The sequence below is a fragment of the Nerophis lumbriciformis genome, unplaced genomic scaffold (genome assembly GCF_033978685.3).
Source record: "Nerophis lumbriciformis unplaced genomic scaffold, RoL_Nlum_v2.1 HiC_scaffold_46, whole genome shotgun sequence".
Lineage (NCBI taxonomy): Eukaryota > Metazoa > Chordata > Actinopteri > Syngnathiformes > Syngnathidae > Nerophis > Nerophis lumbriciformis.
Window position 1 is genome coordinate 220,001 of NW_027316588.1, and position 7,500 is coordinate 227,500.

A 7,500-nucleotide genomic window follows, 5' to 3' on the forward strand; every position below is an offset into this window, starting at 1 on the left:
CGTGGTACTCCAACCCGGGCATAATTTTGGATATTTTCCGGTCCTTTTTTTCCCCACTTTCCCAACTTTTCTTCTGAATCACAGTGCGCCTTTGCTGGGTAAGTTGTGGACATGGCAGGCACCCCCGGGACACCGGTGGAACGCGGCCGGACTCGTGGTACTCCAACCCGGGCATAATTTTGGATCAAATTCGGGACTTTTGCCCACTTTCCCAACTTTTCTTCCCAATCACAGTGCGCCTTTGCTGGGTAAGTTGTGGACATGGCAGGCACCCCCGGGACACCGGTGGAACGCGGCCGGACTCGTGGTACTCCAACCCGGGCATAATTTTGGATCAAATTCGGGACTTTTGCCCACTTTCCCAACTTTTCTTCCCAATCACAGTGCGCCTTTGCTGGGTGCGTCGTGGACATGGCAGGCACCCCCGGGACACCGGTGGAACGCGGCCGGACTCGTGGTACTCCAACCCGGGCATAATTTTGGATCAAATTCGGGACTTTTGCCCACTTTCCCAACTTTTCTTCCCAATCACAGTGCGCCTTTGCTGGGTAAGTTGTGGACATGCCAGGCACCCCCGGGACACCGGTGGAACGCGGCCGGACTCGTGGTACTCCAACCCGGGCATAATTTTGGATCAAATTCGGGACTTTTGCCCACTTTCCCAACTTTTCTTCCCAATCACAGTGCGCCTTTGCTGGGTAAGTTGTGGACATTGTAGGCACCCCCGAGACACTGGTGGAACGCGGCGGGACTTGTGGGACTCGAACCTGGGTGTGATTTTGGACCAAATTCGGGACTTTTGCCCACTTTCCCAACTTTTCTTCCCAATCACAGTGCGCCTTTGCTGGGTGCGTCGTGGACATTGTAGGCACCCCGGAACCCTGGTGGAACGCGGCGGGACTTGTGGGACTCGAACCTGGGTGTGATTTTGGACCAAATTCGGGACTTTTGCCCACTTTCCCAACTTTTCTTCCCAATCACAGTGCGCCTTTGCTGGGTGCGTCGTGGACATTGTAGGCGCCCCGGAACCCTGGTGGAACGCGGCGGGACTTGTGGGACTCGAACCTGGGTGTGATTTTGGACCAAATTCGGGACTTTTGCCCACTTTCCCAACTTTTCTTCCCAATCACAGTGCGCCTTTGCTGGGTGCGTTGTGGACATTGTAGGCACCCCGGAACCCTGGTGGAACGCGGCGGGACTTGTGGGACTCGAACCTGGGTGTGATTTTGGACCAAATTCGGGACTTTTGCCCACTTTCCCAACTTTTCTTCCCAATCACAGTGCGCCTTTGCTGGGTGCGTCGTGGACATTGTAGGCACCCCGGAACCCTGGTGGAACGCGGCGGGACTTGTGGGACTCCAACCCGGGCATAATTTTGGACCAAATTCGGGACTTTTGCCCACTTTCCCAACTTTTCTTCCCAATCACAGTGCGCCTTTGCTGGGTGCGTTGTGGACATTGTAGGCACCCCGGAACCCTGGTGGAACGCGGCGGGACTTGCGGGACTCGAACCTGGGTGTGATTTTGGACCAAATTCGGGACTTTTGCCCACTTTCCCAACTTTTCTTCCCAATCACAGTGCGCCTTTGCTGGGTGCGTTGTGGACATTGTAGGCACCCCGGAACCCTGGTGGAACGCGGCGGGACTTGTGGGACTCGAACCTGGGTGTGATTTTGGACCAAATTCGGGACTTTTGCCCACTTTCCCAACTTTTCTTCCCAATCACAGTGCGCCTTTGCTGGGTAAGTTGTGGACATGCCAGGCACCCCCGGGACACCGGTGGAACGCGGCGGGACTTGTGGGACTCGAACCTGGGTGTGATTTTGGACCAAATTCGGGACTTTTGCCCACTTTCCCAACTTTTCTTCCCAATCACAGTGCGCCTTTGCTGGGTGCGTTGTGGACATTGTAGGCACCCCGGAACCCTGGTGGAACGCGGCGGGACTTGTGGGACTCGAACCTGGGTGTGATTTTGGACCAAATTCGGGACTTTTGCCCACTTTCCCAACTTTTCTTCCCAATCACAGTGCGCCTTTGCTGGGTGCGTCGTGGACATTGTAGGCACCCCGGAACCCTGGTGGAACGCGGCGGGACTTGTGGGACTCGAACCTGGGTGTGATTTTGGACCACATTCGGGACTTTTGCCCACTTTCCCAACTTTTCTTCCCAATCACAGTGCGCCTTTGCTGGGTAAGTTGTGGACATTGTAGGCGCCCCTGAACCCTGGTGGAACGCGGCGGGACTTGTGGGACTCGAACCTGGGTGTGATTTTGGACCAAATTCGGGACTTTTGCCCACTTTCCCAACTTTTCTTCCCAATCACAGTGCGCCTTTGCTGGGTGAGTTGTGGACATTGTAGGCACCCCGAGACACTGGTGGAACGCGGCGGGACTTGTGGGACTCGAACCTGGGTGTGATTTTGGACCAAATTCGGGACTTTTGCCCACTTTCCCAACTTTTCTTCCCAATCACAGTGCGCCTTTGCTGGGTGCGTTGTGGACATTGTAGGCACCCCGGAACCCTGGTGGAACGCGGCGGGACTTGTGGGACTCGAACCTGGGTGTGATTTTGGGTGATTTTGGACCAAATTCGGGACTTTTGCCCACTTTCCCAACTTTTCTTCCCAATCACAGTGCGCCTTTGCTGGGTAAGTTGTGGACATTGTAGGCACCCCGAGACACTGGTGGAACGCGGCGGGACTTGTGGGACTCGAACCTGGGTGTGATTTTGGACCAAATTCGGGACTTTTGCCCACTTTCCCAACTTTTCTTCCCAATCACAGTGCGCCTTTGCTGGGTGCGTTGTGGACATTGTAGGCACCCCGGAACCCTGGTGGAACGCGGCGGGACTTGTGGGACTCGAACCTGGGTGTGATTTTGGACCAAATTCGGGACTTTTGCCCACTTTCCCAACTTTTCTTCCCAATCACAGTGCGCCTTTGCTGGGTGCGTTGTGGACATTGTAGGCACCCCGAGACACTGGTGGAACGCGGCGGGACTTGTGGGACTCGAACCTGGGTGTGATTTTGGACCAAATTCGGGACTTTTGCCCACTTTCCCAACTTTTCTTCCCAATCACAGTGCGCCTTTGCTGGGTGCGTTGTGGACATTGTAGGCACCCCGGAACCCTGGTGGAACGCGGCGGGACTTGTGGGACTCGAACCTGGGTGTGATTTTGGACCAAATTCGGGACTTTTGCCCACTTTCCCAACTTTTCTTCCCAATCACAGTGCGCCTTTGCTGGGTGCGTCGTGGACATGTCAGGCACCCCGGAACCCTGGTGGAACGCGGCGGGACTTGTGGGACTCGAACCTGGGTGTGATTTTGAATCAAATTTGGGACTTTTGCCCACTTTCCCAACTTTTCTTCCCAATCACAGTGCGCCTTTGCTGGGTGCGTCGTGGACATGTCAGGCACCCCGGAACCCTGGTGGAACGCGGCGGGACTAAGTTCCAAGAGGGCGTTTTTGCCCCCCTCCAAACTCCCTCTCTTTGTTTATAGTGCATATTTTCTGCTGGATCTACTCTCTATTTACTCCAAGGAAAAAAACTAGCCGGTCGCGGCAAATTTTTACAATCGGTCGCCAAACTACGGCACGAGGGCCGAACGCGGTACGCCGGCGTCCAAGATACGGCCCGGGGATTTTTTTGATTTTTTGGGCTTTTTTTGATTTTTTTGGACATGTTGGGCATCCCAGGACTCGGGTGCGACTGCAGGACGTGTGGGGCTCTAACCTGGGTGTGGTTTTTGGTCATTTTTCCGGACTTTTGCCCACTTTTCCAACTTTTCTTCCCAATCACAGTGCGCCTTTGCTGGGTGCGTTTTGGACATGTCAGGCACCCCGTGACACTGGTGGAACGCGGCGGGACTTGTGGCACTCGTACCTGGGTGTGATTTTTGATCATTTTGTGGACTTTTCCCCAGACACTCTCCACTTGTCTACCCCACTTCCCCTGTGACTTTGCTGGGGGGGGCGTTTCCCCGCTGTCCTTTGTAGTGTAAGGGTTACTTTTCTTTTTTTTCTGTCTGAAAATAGGGCCCCAAAAGGCCTCACACTCCCCGGGAAGACCTGATGGACGCCTCGGCGTCACTGAAACAGGCCAATCTGTCTGAAAATATGGCCCACGAAAGGCCTCACATTCCCCGGGAAGACCTGACGGACGCCCCGGCGTCACCGAAATACGGCAAACTGTCTGAAAATAGGGGCTCCAAGGGTTCCCCACTCTTTCTGGCCCACAAAAGGCCTCTCATTCCCCGGGAACACCTGTAGGACTCCCCGGCGTCAAGGAAATACGCCAAACCGGCTGAAAATAGGGGCCCAAAAGAACTGGAAATAATGTGTTTAATTTGGGGGGTGATGTCTATAATTATGGGGGTGCATTGGAGGCGGGAGTCCACTGGAGGGCTCCACACCGTCTGAATATAGGGCCCCAAAAGGCCTGGAATTAATGTATTTAATTTGGGGGGTGCATTTGCAGCGGGAGTCCACCGGAGGGCTCCATTTCCCCACTCTTTTGTTGACATATGGCCACAAAAGGCCTCTCATTCCCCGGGAAGACCTGATGGACGCCCCGGCGTCACCGAAATAAGCCAAACTGTCTGAAAATAGGGGCTCCAAGGGTTCCCCACTCTTTCTGGCCCACAAAAGGCCTCTCATTCCCCGGGAACACCTGTAGGACTCCCCGGCGTCAAGGAAATCCGCCAAACTGTCTGAAAATAGGGCCCCAAAAGAACTGGAAATGATGCCTTTAATTTGGGGGGTGATGCCTTTAATTTGGGGGGTGCATTGGAGGCGGGAGTCCACTGGAGGGCTACACACCGTCTGAATATAGGGCCCCAAAAGGCCTGGAATTAATGTCTTTAATTTGGGGGGTGCATTTGCAGCGGGAGTCCACCGGAGGGCTCCATTTCCCCACTCTTTTGTTGACATATGGCCACAAAAGGCCTCTCATTCCCCGGGAAGACCTGATGGACGCCCCGGCGTCACCGAAATAAGCCAAACTGTCTGAAAATAGGGGCTCCAAGGGTTCCCCACTCTTTCTGGCCCACAAAAGGCCTCTCATTCCCCGGGAACACCTGTAGGACTCCCCGGCGTCAAGGAAATCCGCCAAACTGTCTGAAAATAGGGCCCCAAAAGAACTGGAAATGATGCCTTTAATTTGGGGGGTGATGCCTTTAATTTGGGGGGTGCATTGGAGGCGGGAGTCCACTGGAGGGCTACACACCGTCTGAATATAGGGCCCCAAAAGGCCTGGAATTAATGTCTTTAATTTGGGGGGTGCATTTGCAGCGGGAGTCCACCGGAGGGCTCCATTTCCCCACTCTTTTGTTGACATATGGCCACAAAAGGCCTCTCATTCCCCGGGAAGACCTGATGGACGCCCCGGCGTCACCGAAATAAGCCAAACTGTCTGAAAATAGGGGCTCCAAGGGTCCCCCACTCTTTCTGGCCCACAAAAGGCCTCTCATTCCCCGGGAACACCAAAAGAACTGGAAATAATGTGTTTAATTCAGGGTGCATTTGCAGCGAGTGTCCACCAGAGGGCTCCAATTCCCCAGCTATAGTCCTGGTACTCTAAAATGATGGCACTTAGTCAAATTTCCGCCTTTTTTTGATGACTTCCAACTAGGAGAGGGACTAATTTTGAGTTCCGGACCCGGGTGGAGAACCATAGCAGGTCGGCCTTCTTAAAGGGAAATGCTCCTAGGCACTTAGTCAAATTTCCGCCTTTTTTTTGGACTTCCAGCGAGGAGAGGGACTAATTTTGCTTTCCGCACCCGGGTGGAGAACCATAGCAGGTCAGCCTTCTTAAAGGGACATCCTCCTAGGCACTTAGTCAAATTTACGCCTTTTTTTTGGACTTCCAGCGAGGAGAGGGACTAATTTTGCTTTCCGTACCCGGGTGGAGAACCATAGCACGTCGGCCTTCTTAAAGGGAAATGCTCCTAGGCACTTAGTCAAATTCACGCCTTTTTTTTGGACTTCCAGCGAGGAGAGGGACAATTTTGCTTTCCTGACCCAGGTGGAGAACCATAGCACGTCGGCCTTCTTAAAGGGACATCCTCCTAGGCACTTAGTCAAATTCACGCCTTTTTTTTGGACTTCCAGCGAGGAGAGGGACTAATTTGGCGTTCCAGACCCAGGTGGAGAACCATAGCACGTCGGCCTTCTTTAAGGGACATCCTCCTAGGCACTTAGTCAAATTTACGCCTTTTTTTTGGACTTCCAGCGAGGAGAGGGACTAATTTTGCTTTCCGTACCCGGGTGGAGAACCATAGCAGGTCAGCCTTCTTAAAGGGACATCCTCCTAGGCACTTAGTCAAATTCACGCCTTTTTTTTGGACTTCCAGCGAGGAGAGGGACTAATTTGGCGTTCCGTACCCAGGTGTAGAACCAAGGCACGTCGGCCTTCTTAAAGGGACATCCTCCTAGGCACTTAGTCAAATTCACGCCTTTTTTTTTGGACTTCCAGCTAGGAGAGGGACTAATTATAGGGCCCCAAAAATTCACGCCTTTTTTTTGGACTTCCAGCGAGGAGAGGGACAATTTTGCTTTCCTGACCCAGGTGGAGAACCATAGCACGTCGGCCTTCTTAAAGGGAAATGCTCCTAGGCACTTAGTCAAATTCACGCCTTTTTTTTGGACTTCCAGCGAGGAGAGGGACAATTTTGCTTTCCTGACCCAGGTGGAGAACCATAGCACGTCGGCCTTCTTAAAGGGAAATGCTCCTAGGCACTTAGTCAAATTCACGCCTTTTTTTTGGACTTCCAGCGAGGAGAGGGACAATTTTGCTTTCCTGACCCAGGTGGAGAACCATAGCACGTCGGCCTTCTTAAAGGGACATCCTCCTAGGCACTTAGTCAAATTCACGCCTTTTTTTTGGACTTCCAGCGAGGAGAGGGACTAATTTTGCTTTCCGTACCCGGGTGGAGAACCATAGCAGGTCAGCCTTCTTAAAGGGACATCCTCCTAGGCACTTAGTCAAATTTCCGCCTTTTTTTTGGACTTCCAGCGAGGAGAGGGACAATTTTGCTTTCCTGACCCAGGTGGAGAACCATAGCACGTCGGCCTTCTTAAAGGGAAATGCTCCTAGGCACTTAGTCAAATTCACGCCTTTTTTTTGGACTTCCAGCGAGGAGAGGGACAATTTTGCTTTCCTGACCCAGGTGGAGAACCATAGCACGTCGGCCTTCTTAAAGGGAAATGCTCCTAGGCACTTAGTCAAATTCACGCCTTTTTTTTTGGACTTCCAGCGAGGAGAGGGACTAATTTGGCGTTCCAGACCCAGGTGGAGAACCAAGGGACGTCGGCCTTCTTAAAGGGACATCCTCCTAGACACTTAGTCAAATTCACGCCTTTTTTTTTGGACTTCCAGCTAGGAGAGGGACTAATTTGGCGTTCTGTACCCAGGTGGAGAACCAAGGGACGTCGGCCTTCTTAAAGGGACATCCTCCTAGACACTTAGTCAAATTCACGCCTTTTTTTTGGACTTCCAGCTAG